Source organism: Argiope bruennichi, chromosome 6 (assembly GCF_947563725.1).
Source record: "Argiope bruennichi chromosome 6, qqArgBrue1.1, whole genome shotgun sequence".
In the NCBI taxonomy this organism is placed as follows: domain Eukaryota; kingdom Metazoa; phylum Arthropoda; class Arachnida; order Araneae; family Araneidae; genus Argiope; species Argiope bruennichi.
The window spans coordinates 79941408-79965609 of NC_079156.1; the positions used below are offsets into that span (position 1 = coordinate 79941408).

General features: G+C 30.5%; 1 protein-coding gene across 2 annotated transcripts in view; it reads left to right on the forward strand.

Moving 5' to 3' along the window:
• The window catches only part of LOC129972549 (uncharacterized), a 99238-nt gene that overhangs the window by 49094 nt on the left and 25942 nt on the right, over positions 1-24202 (forward strand). The window contains exon 1 of one of the 2 annotated variants that reach the window (XM_056086727.1): positions 18515-18643. The exons of the other annotated variant lie outside the window; for it this stretch is intronic. The gene's annotated coding sequence lies outside the window, so the exon portion shown is untranslated. Of the gene's footprint in view, positions 1-18514; positions 18644-24202 lie in introns of those variants that run through there. 2 annotated transcript variants of the gene reach the window in all.

Below are 24202 nucleotides of genomic sequence, written 5' to 3' on the forward strand. Positions count from 1 at the left end.
GACCGATAAATCGAAATGCTCAGTTGTTTGTGATTTGTGTGTACATTGTATGTAGGATTGTCCCAAGAAAATCGGCACAATTGAAAATTTTCGACGAAATAACTCTTAAAAATTTATCATTCAATTTCTTTTTAAGTGGTTTAAAAAATTATATACATCAAGTAATTTCTGAACAAGTTTAACAAAATTTTATTAACATTTTTTAAGCACTATTTAAAATTTTTTCAAACATTTTAATGACATGTCATTATGATAATGTCTTTTAGATGTGACAACCATTCGTACATAATATATATTATGCAGTTATCTTTACTAATACTAAAAATGGAGGTTTATGTGTTTGTGATCTGTGTATTCGTTGGCACATTACTGATCAAACTCTTTGATTTAATTTTATCAAATATGAATCAAATGCATTTTGGATGGTTAGAACTTGTATCTCAAAGCTCGATTTTTCAAAGGAATTAGTTTTAATGAATCAAAAATTAAGCGAAATCTAACTTGTCTTCGTGATAACTTCTGAACTATCATAGCACAAAAATAATTTTACTCCGTCTAAAATTGTGAAAAAGTGAATTAACTTTTCATTGATCTTTATAGTTACACTATTTTTCTTCTATTTTAACAAATGAAAAAAAAATCTAGATATTTTTAATAGTAGTTTTTGGTTATTGGAATTTAAATTAGAACTATTTCATTGAGAAATTAATACAAATAGCTTGATGGATGAACTAGCTGTAATTTTAAATTTCTATTTTTACAATTCTTGCTTATAAATGTTTGCTTAAATATTATAATTTATATTAATTTACAGTATGAACGGTTTATTTAATAAGAACAACGGAAGAACGCATTTATGCTATTTATATTCGCAATACGCTTGTGTTTGTTTTGCTTGTATTTTTTAAAGACTAATATTAAATCCTTGTAAAGATAATTATTAAACACTTTGCCACGAATGATTAACAAATGGAAATCTATGTCAATTCTATAAAAAAATTCTAGCGTCATGACACATTTCTTAATTTTTACTAACGGAATGTATCAATTTAACCACTGAAATTTAAGTAAAGATATATTTATTAAAAAATAAAATTGAGAAAATTTTGTTAATAAGGCACAAAAGATAAATCTAAATTTAATTTTTAATATGATTAAATGAAAATCGGAAAATCTAATTCAAGAGCATATTTTGAAAAATAATTAACTAATTTTTTTATGAAATTAAAGTTAACAGTTGGTAATATAAAATTTAAATTGATTATTTATTTCTTAATTCTTATTATTTTAATATTGAGTTGAAGATTTAACTAGAATCATTTTCCTCTGGAATCTTTGAAATACGCTATTAAAAATTCTTCAAGAATTCGGAAGTATTTCTTGATCGAATTAAATTTAAGAAAATAATTCACCAATCCATATTACTATCATTAGAAATAAAAAAGGGAATAAAATACTGTTTAAAATCTTTTCTTTAATGCTGATGAAAAAATAAATTAAAAACTGAGCTTTAATTACTTTTTCAAAATTACTTTGTAATTAACTTTTTAAAGATCCATTTTTTTCTATTCATATAATGTTAAAATATTTTGAGGCTTGAAATTAGAATAAGAAAAGAGATTCATTTAGCTTATTAGATAAATTTAATTTGATTAATTAATTAATTTGGTTAATTAATAATTAAGTAACAAATCAAGACACATCATTTTGTCTGAGATAAAGAACTAAAACATCTAAGTTTCTGACTTACTAAAAAAATTTGTCAGAACTTATGCCAACCTACATAATTTCATACAAAGACTGATAAATTTGGTGGGAAGCATACTTCCCACTACACTAGAAAGGGTGAAATAAAGACAACGAGATTAAAATAAAATTAAGAATTCGGTACTAAATTTTATATATAATATTTTGTGTTTCATAATATATCTGTTCAAAATTCAATGAGATTATATTGAGAAATTGTTCAATTAATTATTCAATATTAAATATTGGCTATAAGAATTTCTCAAAACTCAACTTGTTTGTAAAATAGAGTCGTAAAAACCAATGAATAATTCGTTTACGAACGCAATGCCATGTTATGGGACAAAAACAAAACTCCGAAATTTTATTTTTCTGAGACACGAATTTGCAACAAATACGTCCATTCAGCCACAAAAATAGCAAAGGATTAATAATTTGTTTTTCCCTCAAGTACATCTTTCATTATAAGTAACATTCTTATTGCTCATAATTTCTGTATTTGAGCATTTTTATAATTAATGAAATTTATTTCCGTTTTAATTCAGTCTATTTTGTATCAATTCTTAACAACTTTTAAGTTATTTTCGAAAAACTAATCCCTATTTTGCTGATTTATACAAGTTTTTGGTGAATATATGATCGTCTAATCTAATTTATACTATAGGCGATTTCACATTAATTTTTTCTTTATCAAATACTATTTTCTTGATTCGTTTATCTGCTTTTATCTCTTAATCAAAAATATATTTTCAAGCGCTCCTGATTTGATTGTCAATTGTAGGAAAAAAATTAATCCATGGAACTAATTTAGTGATTTGAATTAAGAAAATTTCAAGATAACTAAATATGTCAAGGCATTAAAAAATTTCGTGTTTGTTTTGAAGTACTTTTATTTTAATTATGGGGAATAAAACCCAGCACTTCTGTCTTAAATGCAACTACTTTATACCCCAATTTGCTTTCCCTAATAATAGCGTCCCTTGCCTCCCCCCACCCTGGTTACGCCACTGCTTATCACCTCGAATACGGGGCAACGGTGGCCTGGTGGTAAGGTCCCGGATTCGGAACCGGAGGGTATCAAGTTCGTGCCCCGATTCCACCGAAGAACCGTCGTGTAAGGGGGTCTGTTGCACGTTAAATTCGTCCTGACCAAACGTCCTCCCGCTGGTGTGGCGTGGTGTGGAGAAGGGGGTGCCAGCTCAGGTGTCGTCCTCGTCATCTGACCGAGGTTCAAAATTACGAGGTCCGTCCCAAAATAGCCCTAGTGTTGCTTTAAACGAGACGTTAATATAACTAAACTAAACTATCACCTCGAATACAATAAATGTCATGACCTGATTTAAACCTGAAAAATGGATCTGCCATAACACTGGGAAGTTAATAAAAGAAATACAACCCATTTCGACTGGTTCTTCATTATTGATGTATTTTTACCCCCGCGATTAGAAAATCCTTTCATCTATTTACATATATGCACATATGATCAGATGAATATGGCAGTATTCTTTACAAAAATGTACTAAGGAAATTAAAATCACTACGTTATATGCAAGCATCCATCAAAGCTGGATTTGTCCATTCAGTATCTGCAGTACTTCCGAATCATGCTGTATCTACACAAAAATATTAAAATATTCATTTGCATATGAGAAACAAATCATAATTTATAACTATTTTCCGTATTTCAAATTTATTTATATAAATTTAAGTAATCGTGCTTTCATCAACTGATTTCCATTATTGAATCGCTTTTATCATGTACTTTAAATAATGTCTTTTGTAGATCCATGTATTCTTGAAATATTGCCTGTCTAAATGAATAAAAAGGAATTTTTACGTTTTAAAATATAACAAATAATATATGATATTTACTTAAATGCTTGGGTTCTGAGTTAATTTATTCTATGTCAAAAAAAATTAAATACACAATTTTTTTGAAATAAAATGGAGTTGACAATTTTTAAATTATCGTTCCGATAAAAAAAAAAAAAAAAAAAAAAAAAAAAAAAAAAAAAAAACTTTTAATTGTAGACTTCGCATATGTTCTAAAAATAAAAGATAGGAAATTAAACTTTTAAAATGAAATTTTAGTCATTGCACGCTATATATATTTTTAAAATTTATGATGCGAAGTTGTGCGTATTTATGATGGTCGTCAAATTGTAATATGTAAATGTAGCGGTGCAGCTTTTTATACTTCAAAATAAGGAATGCTCTTATTTCAAAATGTAGTCCGTGAAATGAAACCTTTAAGGCTATTTCAAAGATCAAACATGAAAGAAATGAAGGTTAGTTATACTAATTATCAGATTTCATCTAATTAAATCTTCCAGAAAAAAGGATGCTATATGATGGTTAGATTCAGTTTGATGATGATGTCGTGTCTGCGTTACCACTGAAAGGGGGTGCAGTAGCTTCTGAGTGTAAAGACCCCTGAGCACCCGAGGGCAGAAGTCTGACTTCTAGCTCATATGAAGATGAAACTCACACATTCGCTTGCATAACCCCTTTTCACAGGGGGCACATTCACACACCTCACAAATAGAACACAGAAGAAGAACAACCATGCCCGAACCGGGACTCGAACCCGGGACGCCCAGATCACGGGGAAGATGCGCTACCCCTATGCAAGGACGCCGGCGTTAGATTAAGTTTAAAGACACTATTAGAATCAAATAAAAGCCTAACCAAACATAAATATGTAGAACATTTTCAACCTAGATATTAGCGACTTGTCCATCAATTTATCAGTATAAAAGAAGTAAGAAAATTTGATCATTTTATTGAATTGCGATTGAAACAGATGGCATAGAAATAGGTTACCATAATTTGCAAGATTCTAAAATATTGACTCCCCACTTTGGAAAAATGTTACAATAAATGGTTTTATTAAAGGTAAAACCAAAATCATCTTCACTGATGGTTCAAAATTATTTAATAAGGTTGGGTGTGCTGTTGTATACTTTAGTGAAAATATTGAAATACTTTGGAAAGTAATGATGAGACTCGATGCTGAGGCCAGTATTTTATCGGCAGAAGTAGTGGCTATTTTAAAAGCAATTGAGAAAATGGCGTTTTTGAAGAAATTTAGCTGTATACTGATTCTTGCTCTGTACTCATGGACCTAGGATCAACAAAAAACAATTATCCACCTATTGTTAAGATCAAAGATATGTAAAATATTTACCAAATATAAAACTTCAAAGGGCCTATTTGATATAATGGGTAACAAGTATGCATGTCAAATTTTGTAGCCAAAAAGGCAAATGAAAAAAAAAAACAGTTTTTTCAGCTAAATCGCCAGATTGTGACTACGGAACTGATGAAGGAGGAGGCATCTGACAGTATATTGAGGAATGTTCAAAGTACTAACTAATAAAGGAAAAATTGTTTTCTAACAATTATAGAATTATGAGAATTTTGGTATCATTTCTGCACAAGATTTTGGGAAAATTGGGATTAAAAACGTTGTACAAAATATACTGGGAATTATATTTAGAGAGTACACTGCATTAGAATATGCTGTATATTGATTGTATGTATCTTACTTCTTGTTATTATTAATAGCATTTTAAACTATTTTTATTTATACTTTTATCTTATTATTCACTTTTAATGTGCGTTTCTTTTTATATTTATTTATATTTTCTTTTTTATTTATCTTATACATTTCTTGCTATTAATTTATATCTTACATTATATTTGATTTTTTGCATTTTACTTTATTATTTTCATTTTTTACTGTTTAAACCTTGCTTTTAGTTTTCGCGCATTTTATCGTTCCAAAATTTTGTTGCAACTGTTGATTTCAAAGTTTCTCACGTATTGTAAATAAATTTTATATTATATTTTATCGATGCTGATAAGAAGTTATAAAATATGGCGAATATAAAAGCCTTTGCTGTATCTGTTGATTTGTTCTGTGTGAGTTGTTTCGGACTTTCGCTCGACTTTTATAAATTACATATCCGTTTTAGATTGGTCAGGTTTCTCTACCTTAGATATTAGATAATATTTTAAAAAGGTTTTTTTAATTTATATAGAAATGAGAAAATTTCTTCTCTGACCAGCCTGGTCTTTTAGAAATCATAGATTAATAATAAAAAGAAAATGAAGTGCAAAAAAAAAACAGAATTATTTTTATATAAAAAAAATATTCCACTTCCATTTTATTCCCTCCTTACAGAATGTAGTTTACAAGAATACATTTTTTTTAAAAAAAAAAAGAGAGAACTTGCTGAGAGTTAAGAAAAGTTTTGAATGAAAAGTGCGAGTTTTTTGATGTTGCGCTTATTACCAAGGATCCAAAAAAAGCGATTTTGTGTATCTTTGTGTTGATTATCGTAAACAATTTATTTACCATTCCTAATTAATATCTTTGAACATGAATGAATAATTGATTGCATGGATTTAATCATACAGATTGCATATCAATCACTCATTTCAAATCAAAATATTTACAAATAAATCTCCTCCACAATATAAGACTGCTTTTGCGAATCTCTTTAGAATTTTCAACTCAACGGTATGCCTTCCAGGCTGCAGAATAATCCTGGTCATTTTAAACTTTTTCCTTTGAATATTACCTAAATAAGCATTCCCGTGTGTTTCAGTGATATTGCCATTATATCAAATTCCTTTAAACGACACCTTAGAAATATCGAACATGTTACATGTTTAATATTTCAATCTAAATGCTTGTTGAGATAAATGCATCAGTAATTTGGTCTGAAATGTAAAATATCTTGCGCACTACATTACTTCTCCTAATATAGAAGTTGATCCAAACCAAATTTTATTTATTTTCAAATATTAATTCTAAAGTTTGGTGATAAGTCCAAATTTTTCTGCATACATATTTCATGCTACCTCAGTTTCTTATCTGTTGAAAGCTACTATTGAAACTTACGAGGATTAAAGCAGAGAAAAGAATACATAGAAATGTGTCATTGAGACATTGAAGAGGTGACTATCTTCCTGTTCAATTTTTGAAACAAACTGACAGCCATTCTAGATTAAAGCAGTTTTTTTTTTAATTCTTCGTTTGTTTTATATTTCTTTTCTTCGAATTTTGTTAATTTATGGAATTTATATCATCTTTTTCTGAAGAGCAGATTTTTGTACCTACCTGAATGAAATTATGAGGCATACCTTGAAAAAGTTTTTCCTAATAGTATAATACATATCCTACTGTTTCTATAGCATGCTATTTTTATTTATTTTATTACTCATTTTAAAGCTTCCCTACATTTTTTTTCTTCTTATCGATTATCGATTCCAAGCATCAAACTGACCCAATTATATGTACAAACAAAACTGATTTTTTTTTCTATCTTTTGGGTATTTTATTTTACCATGATTTTGCGAAAATAAGAAAAATTACCACGTGTCGATTTTTTTGTTTGGACCTTGACTGAGATATTTTCCCACTAGAGGAAATAGGCCATGTTTACAAAGACTGGAAAAAATCTTTGTGTAAAGTTGAGTTCAAAAACATTTTGAAAGTTCAACATGTGCGATTTTTTTTTTTTTTTTTTTTTTTTTTTTGGCATGAGCTACATCGTTCAATGTTTACTTAGGGGTTATCCGCCGCCCAATCCAGCAGATGCATTTCAACACACCCCCAAATTGGACGTCCAGTTGTAACCTTTGACACAGAGATGGTAGGCTAATCGTTGAGATGTTGATCTCTTTGATAACAGCTGTTGTTTGAAGTGACTCGGGGGAAGTAACGTTTTATTAAAGTAAATTAACATTTTCTATTGATTTTGAAAGATCAGTAGTGAATTTCGTGTTGGGAATTCTGACTAATATGTTTTATATAGTAATATTTGTCAATCTTTAAAATCTTCCATTCGAACAAAGTATATTTTAACAACTTCTATCAAGACAGCATTAAGGAATAAACAATGAATAGCCCCAAAAAATGCAATAATTATTCTTTCGTTTTTAAAATCGATAAAATTATTAGTTATTATTTATAGTTTATTACTAGCCGCCTTTGGAGACCAGCCGGTTCGCCAATATTAATGCTCGTTAAAATTTTAATAATTAAATATTTTATGTAACTCCTATTTTAAAGCTTCAAATTTTGATAGTTATATAATTCATTTATAATATTATAAAGGCCTTCAGCCATAACGTAATCTGTATCTGTCTAATTTTCTGTTAGCTCCCGTAGAACTTATGCTTTAAATTGAAGTGGAAATGGTTAAATTGCAATTAATATAAGAACATTTTTTTTACTGATACGAAGTATTTTTTTAATACGAGTACTGAAAACAGAACCGCTGAGTATTTAATTCTTATGGGCACTAAAGAATATCTTTCTTAATTTAAGTAATATCTCAAGAAGCTTTCTACAAAATTTTCTCAAATTCATCATGAACAGATCGATTAATTTACAATGTTTAGTTTTAAATGCATCGAACTCTAAGAAAATAAACAGAGTCGTTTGAAATAATTGGTTGGAAACACGTTAAGCCTTCAAAACCAAGTCCGTATCCGTTGAAAATAGAGTTGTCAACAATCAGAAAGCAATGCGCATGCGTGAATTTTCTACGCAAGTTGGGGTAACGCTACGCAAATTAGAAATTTTTAATTTCTTTTATTCTGTTTTATTTTAATTCAAAAGTACTTCAGAATGAATTTGAAAGATCAATTAATTAACAATGTTTAATTTTAAATATAACAAACACTAAGAATATAACCAGAATCGTTTGAATAATCGACCGAAAAAATATTAAGCCTATCCTGGTTAGCGTGGGAAAAAAACTGAAGCCTTACTCATTTGGAGGTGGGTAAAATGGAAGATTTTTTGGCGGTAAAGTTAGTTTTTAATTAATAATTCAAATTCTAATTAAAAATACAAAAAAGGGACCCCAGGTGCACATTGTCGACCTCCAAGGTATGCATGCGCCAAATTTGGTAGTTGTAGGTCGAACGATCTAGCCTGCATAGCGCCAACACACACACACACATTGAGCTTTATATAATTATAGATTATTTATATATTATAATCTAGGTCTCCTTCTATTTCTTGTATTTATTTACTGATAAAATAAGTTCATTGTTTAGGCACGCAGTAATTATCTATAGCAGGATAGTGTATCATCATAATTGAATTTTGCTCATACTGACGCATGCCTTTCGACCTATTTTGTACGGAATTCGGTACAGAGTTGCCTTTTTGATCGTACGATCACATGTCGAATGTCATTTATGGAAGTCCTTGCATTTTTACTTTCTCGCATAGGAAGTATAGAGAAAGTATAGTATTCGTCAAAACAAAGTCGAGATTACTACGAATTTAAACGTTTTATACCTCCATGACTTCGAAAAAGACATTTTTGGAAATTTTCCGTCTCTCTGCCTGTCTATCTGTGACAAAGATAACTCAAACGGATGGAGCTAAACAGTTGAAATTTGGTATACGATCTTTACACTAAATTTGAAAATTTATATCAAATTTTGAGTAAAATCTATTCTGAGGAAGTCGGTCCGTCTAGCTGTATTATTATAAGTTAACACGATTATTGCAAATTGAAGACAAATAGATAAAACTCAGTACACAGATTTAAGATCTATAGTGTATACAACTGTCAAATTTTAAACCAAATCCAACTACAGGTTGACTGTCTGTCTGTACTTTCAGAAACATGTAAATGCGATCATTCAAAAAAGCAGGGACTTAAATATATCTAATTTAGTACGGGGTTTTCTGATTAAAAGTGCATTGAATAAAATTTAGGTTTAAATCGGCTATGAAAAACGTGTTTAAAACTCAAATTCTATTTCTGGATTCTATTAACGCATGTCAGATATTAATCGCTGAAAAATTCGCCAAGAATGACGCACTAAATTCAGCAAAAATGCGAAATTCGCTCCAAAAGTTAATTTATTATCATATTCTTATTATTTATTTATCTTATTCATTTGGATGTACAATTCTAGAGGCGGTCGGTCAGCTAATAAACGGAGTTTGTCCAAAACTGATATACATCTACAATTCTGGTGATAAGACTATAGACTAAATTTTGTCTATCTAGATAGTTTGAATTAACATGTTTACATCTAATCCAGAAAAAAGATAGATTGACTTTCTATAAACAGATTTCGTTCTAAATTCGACAGAAAACTAAAATGTAGGACCAAATTTTACACTGTTAGTTCGGCTACTCAGACGATAAATGTTTTTTGTAGGTCTCATTGAAGTCTGAAACTTTGACTAATCAAATTCTTGGATCCAATTTTTTTTTTTTTTTTTTTTTTTTTTTTTCTTTTTTGCGATTGAAATACTTTTTTTTTTTTTTTTGTATATTTCATATGAAAAAATAAAAAAGAAATCTATAACAATAATATACAGTTTCATTGATAAGAATATATAAAACTTATTATGACATATAATTATAAAAATTTTATACGAGACAATAAAAAAAGAAATAGAAAAAAGACGAACTTATTGTAGCTTAAAGAGAGATAAATCTCAAGATAATCAAATCTGACAATAGTATAATTTATACAAAGCTAAATCACTTGATGAAATCTTCTAAAATCCCAGAAACATTTAAGGAGAGATTTGAATTAGGATATTGTATTGGATTTGAGAAACTGGAAATAGTTAGGTTTCTGTGGATACATGAGCTCTAGGTTAAAAAGGGAAAGTCATATAACTGACTCTCCGACCCACCCGAAGATGCATGGATAAATAATACTGAATGACCGGACCGCCACCACAGCAACACTGGTGGAAACTATGGTTGAGTCCGAAGGGTTATCACCGGCCGCGGTATAACTCTTCCCTAAGGAAGTACGTCCCATCATCGAGGAGAGGTGACAGAACCCCCACCTTTTCGTGTACCCTCCAGGGTGGCGAGAACCAACCACTATGTCCGAAGCGCCTCATTCTCATTTCGAGGTTCCCCCGGAGGGATGGGTGGAAAGTCAGCCATCTAACTCTCCGTCCCGCCACGAACGCACACGGATTTAAACCATAAAAATTGAATGACCGAACCGTCGCAACAGCAACATTGGTGGGAACTGTGGTTGAGTCCTAAGGGCCGTCACCGGCCACGGTACAACCCTCCCCGAAGGAAGTACGTCCCGTCATCGATAGGAGGAGTCAGATCCCCCACCTATTAGTGTACCCGCCAGTGTGGCGAGATCCAACCACCTTGCCGAAAACATGTCAAACTCTTTTCGAGGTGCCCCCCCGGGGGTTAGGGATGGGTGGAAAGGGAAAATGAAGCTATGACAATTTCATTCAGAAGATTTTTAATGTACAATGTTAGAAAATAAAATTTTTGTACCTACAAGGATTCACGAGTGAAAATAATAATGCTCATTTCAATGGAGTGTACAAGCTTAAAACAGTTATTTCAACATAAGAAGAATAATGCGAGAGTTGTAACGTGTAAAATGTGTTGCAACTATTTCCTAGCAACCTATGTTTTCAATACCATATTGAGTAAAAACATGAAAACTTAAAAAGCATCCGATTGTACAAATAACATATGTCATTCCGATGATAGCTATCAAAGCTTGTTGCACTTGTTCAGTGTCGTAAACAATAGTAGTAGTGAGATAAGAATGAAAGAGTAACTGCCCAAATTTGGCTCACCGAAAAATCTGGTGATCGTAATGGCCTCGATAGGATGTTGACATCTCTAAGAACACGACATTCAGTATAGAAGATTTGACCGGCCCTGTGTTGTTCGTAGGGAAAACGACTAGCCGCCCAAATCTTCAACATAAAGAGACAAAGGCAGAAATCATATAGACAATGCATAAAAGCAAATATATACAAAAAAATGTATGTAGTATAGTTAACATATTCAAAATAAGTAAAGTCATGTATAAATATAAGCAAAATAAGAAATAACAAAAAAAGGAGAAAAAGATAAAGAAAAAAAATAGGAATAAGAAATAAATAAAAACATAAACAATTCAAAAAGCAGGAAAACGTATGCATCAAAAAATAAAAAAATAATTCTGAAAAATTATAAAACTAACAGAAGAAAATTTTAATATAAATAATAAAATAAATCTAAATTTTTAAAAATAAAATAAATTTTAAAAAACAGTAAATAAAGTGAATGAAAATGAATAAAGAAGATTGGAGGCAAAATAAATTCTTGTCTACTTCATAACGATGAGTAACGCTCTAAAAAGAAATTACAATTCAATGAGGAGAAATAGAAAGGAGGAATTAGTGAGGTTGGTCCATTTGATTTAAATCAATTGTCATGGTTAGGTGGATGATTCCTTAACTTGTTTACAGAAGAGCAGAATGAGCTGGCGTCCTAGCCAAGGGGTAGCGCGTCTTCCCCGTGATCTGGACGTCCCGGGTTCGGGCATGGTTGTTCTTTAATGTGAGTTCTATCTGTGAGGTATGTGAAAGAGCCCCTCTGTAAAAAGGGGTTGTGCAAGCGAGTGTGTGAGTGTCATCTTCATATGAGCTAGAAGTCAGACTTCTGCCCTCGGGGGCTCAGAGGTCTTTCTCCTCAGAAACTACTGCACCCCTCTTTCCCCAATTTCTTGTACTTGATTTGAATTGGTGTTTAGTCAAAGTGATATAAGCAGCGACAACAGAGCAGAATGAATATAAGGATATGTAAATTTTTCAACATTCTGGCCATAAGGATCTCCTATTTTTCCACATTTGGACATTTGAAATGAATATGTTCAACTGATTTTTTAAGTGCCAGCCAGCAGCACATGTTGCTGGTTTATTGAATAACCGTGCCAAATGTTTTCCAAAAATTACGTGGCTAGTGTAGATTTGATTGATATAAAGATCTTCATATATTCTTGTTGTTTTAACTTTTTTTTTAATTTCTAAGAACACTGACATGTTAAAACTGCAATGGTAGATTTTACATTGGCGTGCTTAAGAGCGGTATCATAATGTGTACAATTACCATATAAAAGTATCGCTTTCGATCCAAGATCGTTATTATAATAATGACAGAGAGAGATTCCCTTTGTCATAATGCTGACAGTTAGCCTATCATCTCTAGATGGAAAATAGCGGGGAAATTTCATTCATTTAGCTAACTGGGCTTTTGAGTTATGACATTTGCAAACAGACACATAAATGTGATTCCAAAAATCTTTTTTTTTTCAACTCTGGGAACACTAAAACAAGGAGATAATCCAAGTACCAAAGAAACATTTCTCGAAGATTGCAGTCTCTTTAGGTACATTTTGTATAAGAGACGGCAACAAAAGTTTAAAAAGGATTCAACGACAAATAATCGATATGGAAATATCAAATTAATTCTTAGTACTTCAATGGGACTTGGTATCTATATATCTTGAAAATGGGATTTTTAAAAATAATTCTTTATAATACAAATAATTAAAGGCATAAACCTTAAAAGTATTGACGATTTCATTTTGATATGAATGAAATACGATTCTCGCTTAGTTTTCGATAAACAGAGTTATGTTCTGACTTCTCAGCGGTGATAATGTTCTGCCAAAGATAACAGCGAATAAAAAAAAAGAAATTATTCCAAACTGATAAAAAAAAATAAAAAACTTTCCTCAAAAAAAGATTCTTGTTTCTCCACGAAGCAATTTCTCAGCACCAAGTGTGTGTGTGTGTGTGTGTGTGTGTGTGTATGTGTGTGTGTGTGTGTGTGTGTGAGTGATGATATTTTAAAATTTGATTTAATCCTAATTAATTTCCAAAGTTTTATCTTAATTCAGCCCACATTAACTCCATTCTAAAATATTCTCTTATTTCCTGATCCCATTCCACTTTTTCTATTTAATTAATTCAACAGAAACTTTGAAAAATACTTAAGTCAGCGGTTCCCACACTCCGAGTGAAGGAATAAAAATTTGTTTATCTAACATTCTTTTAAAAGATCCCTATAATTCCCTTACTTAAATCGGCAAGTGTAAAGAAATCCCTATCAAAATCTCACAGTATATAATCATAGAGATAAATATTTCATTATCTTTTCCTCTTTTCACTCTTGTATCATTATGTGCTGATGTGCTCGTCGCTTCTGCTTGGACATAAATCATGCCACCCTGTATGGAATAAAAACAAAGTTTAAATTTCGAAAGTGTCTTCTCTCTCTTCGGACTCTACTTAAAAAATTGTTTACACACACACACACACGTGTGTGTGTGTGTGTGTGTGTGTGTGTGTGTGTGTGTGTGTGTGTGTGTGTGTGTGTGTGTGTGTGTGTGTGTGTGTGTGTGTGTGTGTGTGTGTGTGTGTGTGTGTGTGTGTGTGTGTGTGTGTGTGTGTGTGTGTGTGTGTGTGTGTGTGTGTGTGTGTGTGTGTGTGTGTGTGTGTGTGTGTGTGTGTGTGTAATAACAGGGATGGCGAACCAATGGCATGCGTGCCATCGATCATACGTAACACAATATTTTGGGCACGCCGCCGATTCAAACCGGTTTCCATTATACAGTTTGCAAAACGGCTTGCATGTGATTTCATTTGATAAATTGAATTTGTCCCAATTCGATTGATTGGAAATCGAAGAATTTGAAATGCAACTGATTGATTTCCAGTCTAGTTCAATGTGGATTCAAAAATGTATTGAAACAAGGAAAAAGTTAGAAATAGTGAAAAGTTAACAAGCAATAGAAGTAAAAATGCCTGGAATGAAAGTTTGACAACATGAAAATCGATTCGAACATTTAACTGTTTGAAGAAGCTGGCTCATGCTATTTTAAGCATATTTTCATCTATGCCAGCGAGTCATTTTCAGAGAGGAATAACATTAAAGACTCGCTTAAAAATCGTTTGGCAGATGATTATAATTTAGCGTGCATTCTGAACATCTTACAATCCTAATATAAGTTGTTTGTCATCTAATCTGCAACAACAGAAGTCACATTAATGTTACTTTAATTTGAATTACACGAATAACTGAAACATTTACTACTATACAGAGCAAAATGTATTTTTTCGTAGTAAACCCTCTGAACCGACCTTCTGAACTTCCACACTACACCAATGGGAGGACGTTTGGCCCCGATGGATTTAGCATGCACCAGACCCACTTACACTGCGATTCTTCGGTGGAATCTGATCTCGAACCTGAAGCCCTCCCGTTCCGAAGCCGAGACCTTGTCACCAGGCCACCGCGGCCCCCAAATGTAAGTAGCAGGATATTTTGTTCAAATAATAGATGAAACATTTAAAGTTCAAGGGCATTTGCCCCCCTTCCCCTCCTGTAATATAAAAATCTGCAATCGGAACTCAAATTCGTAAAAGAAAATTTTTTTATGCTAGATTTGTTTGTATTTTATAAATGATTACTTATTATTGTCTAATTTTTGTATCCAGGGAATGCAAAAAACTGAACTTTTGAAAAAACTGACGGAGCAAAACAATACCACTTCAATGACATTGGTTTTCCAAAGTTAATTAGCCACATATTACTAACTTAACTATATTTTGCGTGCAAGAGAAAAAGGAAAACAAATAGTTACTACAATGTTCTTTTTGCCGATGTGTATTAGCCAATACATTGCCGGAGATGTGTATTTACAGATTTTTTTTATAATTATTGAACCTTCAAAATAACAAAAATTTATATTGGAATAACTAATATTATTGAAAATTTAAAAAATACCTGAAAAAATTTATGAATGATATATTTAATGAGCGACTATTTGCATTTTTCGAAAACTACGCAATGCCAATGTCAAAAATCATTTCTTAATTTTTTTTTAAACATAATATTTTCAGCAGAAGTTTTATTTTTATTTTTCCAAAGTTACCAAACATAAATAAATCGTCCACCAGAAGTCGAAAATTAATTTTCATTCTAAGATCATAAAATTACTCAAATAATTAAAATACTGCTTTAAATCAATATTTTTCGTTTTTTTTATAAAGTGTTTAATTACACAAAAGGTAATATTGATCATCCCGTTTATTATTTTTAAAAAAGACGATAAATGTTTACCTTCATTTTCATAATCGAACAAAGTAAAAGTCACTTAACAAAAATATTTTATGTATTTCTAGTTAAAAATGATTACAAATTTTGAAAGCACTGGTATAATAAATAAGACTTTAAAATTACGAAATGAGTTATATAACAGAGGAATAAAATGTCTCTATTTTCCAAAAGATGAAATGCATATTATAAATAACTTAACTTAATTGCATATAAAACATGATTCACATATTTAAAATAATTTGTAATATGCAAAAACTCAGTTCCATAACCTAACGACTTGCTTGATTTTCCAAATTTTGTTGCTTATGAAAGCTCATAATCTCTAGAAATGTCATTAAGGGTGTTCCCTCCCACCACCACCCTTTTCGTGAGAAATCTTTTAAAAAAATACTTACTTCATTGCGCATTTTCTATATGAAATAAAACCTCAATAGTATTCCCCATCCCCAATCACTGCACCGATTTCACCAATTTTTATTTCATATAAAAGTTACTTTCGGCTTTCTCAGATGCTAACATATAGGCGCGTTTCGTTCTTGGTACTATAGAGACAAAAGCTGAACATGCAGTTTCGCAGTTTCAACAACTTTGTTTCTTTCGAAACGAAATTTTGAAAACTAATTACAAATTTAGTGCCAAAATAACATGCTAACTTTCATTTAAATGAATTGTTTTATTTTTAATTTATCATATGCACATTCATACAGTTGGAGAAACATACAAAGTTCCGAACAATGTACTTCGTCCAAAAATTGGAAAGAAGTCTACCATTTTAATATATAGAAAATTACATATCATATTCCAATTGTCAAATTGTCTGCCAACATTAGTCATGTTCACAATGTGTCTAATTATATAAAATTATTCGATTATTTTCCAATACCATGCAAATTATCTATTAAACAAACATTTCGTTTGGAATTAGATTTACAATGCTTGTTATGATGAGCATTTTCTCTTCAGGAGGGAGGGGGGAGGCAGTTTAGATATGGAGAAGAAAAGTTATTGACCTCGTGATCGGTTCTCGCTTCCCGAATGGGCACATTAAGGCTGTGGGATAGTTACTTCCACTTCCATGACAGTACGTACTTTCTACAAACCAGACTGTACCCTGTTTCGTAAAAGCCGCAAGGGCTCAAATTTAATTCTGTGCTATCACGGCGATGATCATTTAATTAATGCATTTTCTTATGCAACACAGAGGTAACTCCAATGCGTATGGCCTTAATCAAGACTGAAGACTGCGGTGGCTTGCATGATAAAATTATGGATTCGATACCAGCTCCTTGGGAAATACACCAGGTTTACAGGTTTTGCCCATTAAATCTGTCAATGGTTTAACGTTCTCTCGCTTAACTGCTACTGAAGTTTGGAAAGGGGTTACTGCCTTTAAATGCAGTGTGTGTGTGTGTGTGTGTGTGTGTGTGTGTGTGTGTGTGTGTGTGTGTGTGTGTGTGTGTGTGTGTGTGTGTGTGTGTGTGTGTGTGTGTGTGTGTGTGTGTGTGTGTGTGTGTGTGGATACAAATATCCTTGATGAATGGAAATATGCACTTTGGGGCTATGTTTTTTAAATGCTAATTGATTAAATGAGTAACTCCCAAAGATATTGTTTCACAAATATAATTTTTACACTAATAAAAATGTAACAAATTTCCTTTTTAATAACATTAATTTATTTGTAATTTTGTTAAATTTCGATAGTTTAAATATATACATATATTCGTATAGTTTTCAATAGTATATTTCATTGCTTCATATTATAATGTGTACAATTAAATGCTGCAAAAAACTGAAGTTGCAAAAGATGGCGTACTATTATAAGATGGAGTACTTAAGTTTCTAATCCCATTATGAGGTCATGGGGCTTGGTTTAATCAGGAGGACTCAATAGCGCAATGAACAATCATGGGCATCAAAAGATTTGATTGAATTAAGCACTAAAATATTCCCAGCTCGTCAGATTAGTCTCCAAAGGCGGCTAGAGTAAATAAGAAATAACAGCAACCTGCTCATTCATGAAGGAAATTGCATTGCTTTTCAAAATTATGAAATTCTTTTGAGGGAAAATGAAAAAAAAATGGAAAAGATTTGAAAATTTGCATATGAAAGAAAAAATTATTAATATGTGATGCAGCCAGCGCACGCAGGCAGAAAGTTTGAGGAGTAAATAATCTAATTTTTTAAACAAACACTTTACTCCGAAGTTTTGTATTTACTTCGCATAATTGATCACGCAATAGAAATTGACACAATCCCACGATTGCCCTTGAATAACCTTAATAAGGAACTTCCGTCATTTTTTTGAGATCGCGTGCGCTCCGAAACATATTTGGAAAATGGGATTTCAACGTTTTGTGTCATCCGCCTACTTGTTTACAATATGTCGCCTCGTGTATCAAATTTTTGAAAAATTCTTTATTGCGTCAACTGGATTTTTCATTGAGAAAAACACGAGTGTTTACTCTATCTGTGGAGGGAAAAAATGTAACAACCCCGGCAAATTCAGCTATCTGAAATCTGATCATATGTTATTTATTTAGACTTTGAGTAGACAGTGCTTTTATATAAATTAGAATAGATAGAATAATCTATTAATTAGGTCTATTTTTAAAAATATAGTGTTCCGCTATTCATTTTTACAGAATTCTCTCCAATTCTGCTCTTTTGATTCTCTTAATATTAAAGTGACTAAATTTAAAGTATCTCTGTTCAAAATGTTATTTAAAAAAAAGAAGTGGATGGACATTGATCATAAGATGACCAAACATATAGAATACGCATTTCGAAATATAGGGATATAAATGACGCAGATAAGTTTCAATTTTCAATAACTGCTGGAAAAACAGCAACACGGACAGTTCCTAGCAGAATCCCAACGGGAACAAAACAAACTGTAATGGTAACTGACCTCTCCACTTCAAATTTTGACTTAATTGCGCATCAGAGATTTGTTACCTATAATGGTAAGAAAAATTCTCTTGTTTATCGAAATAATTGTTATCTTTGTTGTTGCTTCGTAAATCCTTCTAATGCATTCATTAAAAATTTTATTAACTTTGGGCTTTTTTTTTTTGTAATTCTTAAATTTTGTCGATTTAACATCATTAGGTATTTACATTAAAATCATTTGCATTTATTTTCATTATTAAAATGAGTTTTATATAAATATTGTAAAATTTTTAATTCATGAATATATTTATTTAAATTTATTTGAATTCTTTATTAGATATTTTTCATTTTTTATGGGATAGGTAAAAAATATTTAATTTAATATTTAATTTATATAAAAAAATATTATGCCATCTTTTCATATGCCAATTATCTTTCACCGTTATATTATAATCGATAATAATTCATTTTTGTCGACTTGGAAAGCTTGCTCAAAACATAACATCATAATACTGCTTCAGATGTTACATGGCAGTCACATATACAGGAAACAACACAAGGAATACAAAGAGCCACTAAGCTTCATTGAGCTTTATTATCATTCATCGTATATTCATAAAAAAATGTATATCATTCAATAGAAATTACGTACTTTTTAAGATTTTTTTTAATTCAAAATTTTATATGCGGAAGTCTATATATTAAAATAAGAATAAACTTCAGAATTTCTGATGGCAGCATCTGTTTTTCTGGTCATTTTCCAAAATTGTCTGAAAAATTCTTCTCAAAAAACCAAATTTCATTATTCTAGGTCTATTCGTTTCAAAATTATGAACTAAACAAATTTTTGCCTTCTAAAGTTAAAATAAAATGTTGGACTTTTATTCACTTCTTTAAAAAAATGATAAAATTATTGATCTAAATTATTTTTATTATTAAAAATATATCATGCTTTATTTTATTTTTCACTCCGATGTCTCTAACTAGACAAAAAACCTTTAGTGGGGTGGAATTCTACACAAATTAATTAGAATTATGTTTCCGATATATGTCCTGTTATGAAAATGCATCAGTTATCAAGTAGAATACTTTATACATTAAAATTGCAACCCAGCAAAGTATGGCTGATAGTAATGCTAACATATTCAAGATCTTTTTTCCTGTTTAATAGTAAACCAAGATCTTTTTTTCCTGTTTAATAGTAAACCAAGATCTTTTTTTCCTCTTTTGTGTGTTTCTGTGTTTGTCAATTAATCGTTTGAAAAGCTCATTACTTGAATTTTAAACGATACTTCCTCGAATTTTATAGAATGTTACTTATTTTAAAGATGCCTTAAAACTTCTAGATAAAAATTTGTATCAAAAGTATAAATTTGTTAGCTCAAGTTCGGGAGTTTCGAAGATCTGGATTTTCATCGATATATCTAAAATATTATAAATGCATCTCTAAATGCATCTAGAAATGCATTCTAGAAATTTACTATTCTAATAGTAAAAATCCATTAATTTTTTTTTTCATCCTATGACCCGTGAGCTGAAGTTTATTTTGCTATTCATGTTTTAGTGTCTTGTGTACCACTGAAAAATTGTACAATCCTAGTTGATGGATTAGTGCATTTAAGTTCTGGATTTATAGTTCTGAGTTTTTTAAAATGTCGCATACAATTTCTTCCATTGACAAAACCATCCAATACTGGATTAAGGAATGTATTAAAAGGCTCTCCTTACGGGTAATAATTAAAGAGTAAACATTTTTTTGTCTTTTTGCGTCTTCCCAAGTACGTGTACGTGTGTATCTATGCGATACACACGTACAAAATGATACATACCTAACTAAAAATCATAACTAATAAGTTGAGCAATCTCCTAGAATAGAATTAACTTTCTTGAGGGATCATAATCATTACATTGGACAGTGCAAACTACTTGCAAAAGCTTTCCAACTTAACAATTTAAAAAAATCTTAATGAAAATCCAATTTTGTCGATATTAAAGCGTAAAACTGTACACAACATCAAAGTAACATCATTGCTACTAACATATTCGATAATGTATAATAAATTAACTAAATCGCGTGAATTTCAAATAATATTCATCATTTATCCATAAATGCAGCCTGTATGCTTGTAACATGATGATCAATAATATCGATCAACGAACATATGCAATTTTTTTTATACAAAGCAAAGAATCAAAAAAAATTTTGTTATCTAAACTGAAAATAAGATTAAACTTATTTTTAAACAATTGTGTTTATAAACGAAAAAAAGTTAATATGTTCTTTATGCTAACAAAAATGTCAGAAATACGAATGATATAAATTATTATATTTAGTTATCGTTGGAATTGTAAAAAAAAAAAATCGTTCCTTTAAAAAAAGTTTTTATTTTACATTCTGCACTCGACTGCAAAGTATAAAGCCAAGTGTCTTGTGACGATGGAAAAAATATTATTATGCTCTTTATAAATAAGATATAAAAAATATTTAATTATATAAAGTAAGTATAAATTTTTTAGAAATTGCAATATTAAATGACTGGATTTAATAAAATTTAAATCGTTCAACTTTTAAACTTCGCACAAGTATAAAAATTAAAAAAAAAAGTAACTGTCCTAAAATTCAATACCTTCTCGTTACGAAGATTTCTATTAATTTTTATTGCTTTTATTAAGCATTTCTTGTGAATAAAAAAAAAACTATCTACCGGAAATAAAAAAACTAACAAAAAATTTCGTACTAGTAAAAAACCTTTTCGAGAAATAAAATATCAAGATTGAACACGACGTCTTAATTTGTTATTTTTGATTTAAAAAAAAAACATTTCAGTTGCACACACATACATTAAAAAAAGTATGGCCAACAATCTAAATTGTTTCTCTGCATTAATCCTAGTCATTTTCTGAATTTAAACCTCAGTAAAAAATCGATCATTTGAAGTCACATGGAGGAAGAATTATATTGAAAACATTATCATTAGACAGAAATTTACAGAGATTTTTTAATTGAGGGGTATTTTTACCCCTACATTTTGAAAAACGTATGTAGTACCTAAATAACGTCATTTGGTTATCCGGCACGACACTTGTTTTTTAAGAAGTTTCATTTGATCAAGTTGCCGATATCTAGCTTATCGATCAGTTTCAAGGCAGCTCTTTGTGACCAGATATCGTGACATCAATTCCGTTTTGCAATGCGTGAATCAGAGGACTGCCGACCGATCTGATTGATAAGCTAAATTGATAGGGATCATCGGCGTTGAAGATGACTTCACTACAGCTAGATCACATATTTTATCGGTGGAAAGGAAAACTGATCATCTCAATATCTGGGAAATTTATTGAAGGGCATTTGTAGCTTTAAATTTCGTTTTCCCGAATTGTTTATATTAAGTACATGCTTACTTAATAGATAAAAACAATGGAAGATTGTCAAAAGTAAAAAGATGGAACGGATTCTTTTTTGAACAACTTATTTTAAACTTTATTGTTTCATGTTTAAAGGTGAAATTTTGTAGTCGATTTCGCACATAGTACTTCCTGATGGGCTGAAGAATTGAAATTTTGTATACTTATGAGCTTTCGGTGAAAATATACTATCCTAATACTTTCAGAACTTAATTATGAGTTAATTATTATTATCAAATATGAATCCATAAGTGGCGTCACCTGAAACTGAGTTAGAATATTGCGTTGGAAAAGTAGAAAATAAAGTACAATAATAGAAGAATTTATTTTTATTATTACATCAAAGAGAAGCTGAATAAAATAAACTTGAGGTTCTAGATTATAAATCAATACTAATAATAAAGGTGTGTGTGTGTGTGTGTGTGTGTGTGTGTGTGTGTGTGTGTGTGTGTGTGTGTGTGTGTGTGTGTGTGTGTGTGTGTGTGTGTGTGTGTGTGTAAGCGCTCTACAAGCCACACTATTTGGTGGTAGACCAAATTAGAATTTTAATTAATTAAAATCTAGGCTGTGTTTTGCCCCTTTTCCTTAACTACCGAAAGTATTATACAACAAAAATAAATTTATAAATGAAATATAATGTTTCATATACACAATAAACAATTAAGACGGCGTAATGGCAGATAATTTGATGGAACCATGAACATTAAGTTATCTCTAAACGATTAATCTGAAATCGAATATTATCAATGTACCAATGTACCAAGCGGATGGTCGCCTTTGCTGACTAACATCTACTAATAATAAAAAGGAATATATGTGTTGTGTTGGCGCTCTATATGCCGGGCAATTTGACCTACAACGACCAGACGTTTCATTTATACTTAAGAGGGAGACATTAAATTTTACAATTTATAAATTTCTACCACAAAAAAATTATCTTGTGATGCATAGCCGTCTTTCAAAGGCATAGAATTATATCTCCACCTTATATTTTAAAATTAATGTAGATTTGTAATTTCGTAAATTTCCACTTATGAAACAGCGATAAAAATATAAATTATGATTCCATAAAACACGAGATTTCAATTTATTAATCAATATTTATTGCATTCGGTACAAAGTACTGGCCCTCGAAAAATTAATTCACGCTTTTACAATCGCTGAGTCTGTTATCAAAATCATTTTCATGGGCTGTTAAGCACTCGCGTCATTTTTTTTATTATATCAAATAAGCAGAAACTCAAATAAGCAGATCAGTAATGGCAATTTTATGGAAAAAGAAGGCAATATAATGGAAAAATATGGCAATTGATGGCAATATAATGGAAAAAGAAATTTATCAGAGGGATAAGGAACTTTTGGAGGGAATTTTACAATGAATAACAAAAAAGATTGTAAGATGATATGCCGTCCTAGTACAAAATCAATAACCTTTTCAGCTAGAATTCAGAACATTTTGTGTAAGTAGTTTTAGAGAACATATCAAAGTATTCTGGTAGCGTTCATTAGTGATAATTTAATTTATTCATAATTCATAGTCTCATGGCAATTTAACAAGAGAGACTTCTTTGAAAAACGTATTACATCTAAGTAAAATTTTAATCTTTAAAGTGCTTTTCTTTAAAGCTTCTCGCCACATTACAAGAATTACTAACAAAAATTTAATTGGTGGAACATATTATTAAAAACAGTGCATTCTTTGTATAATGGCTTTCGCTTTTCTGAAAATTCACCAAAATAAAAATTCTCTGTTTGTCAAGAATTCACATGTTTTATTCGTTACCAAAATATGTAAATAAGGAAGGACTAAAGCCAGATTTTCTTGGAGCTAGTAATAAGTTTTGAACTGATTTTATAAGGTGATTTCTCCCCAGTGCTTATCTTAAATGACACACTTCATGCTTTTTACTTTCTCATATATGAAATACAAGAGAAATTTTTGTAATTGTCAAAAAGGGTGCACTCGAGATTTTGACAGATCTCTACATTTCAAACCTTCATGAGGGTGAAAAACATAATTTTATATTTATATCTGTCAGTCTCTTTGTATATTTATTTTATTTTTGAACAATAGCTAAAAGCATTTTGAACTAGACAGGTGAAATTTGGTATGTGGTTTTTAATTTTCATCTTTAATTTTTTTCCAAGCTTTTTATAAATTTTTTATTCAAATTTTGAACAAAATCCGTTCACATAGAAGTTTGTTAATTAATGTAATTTGTATGCTT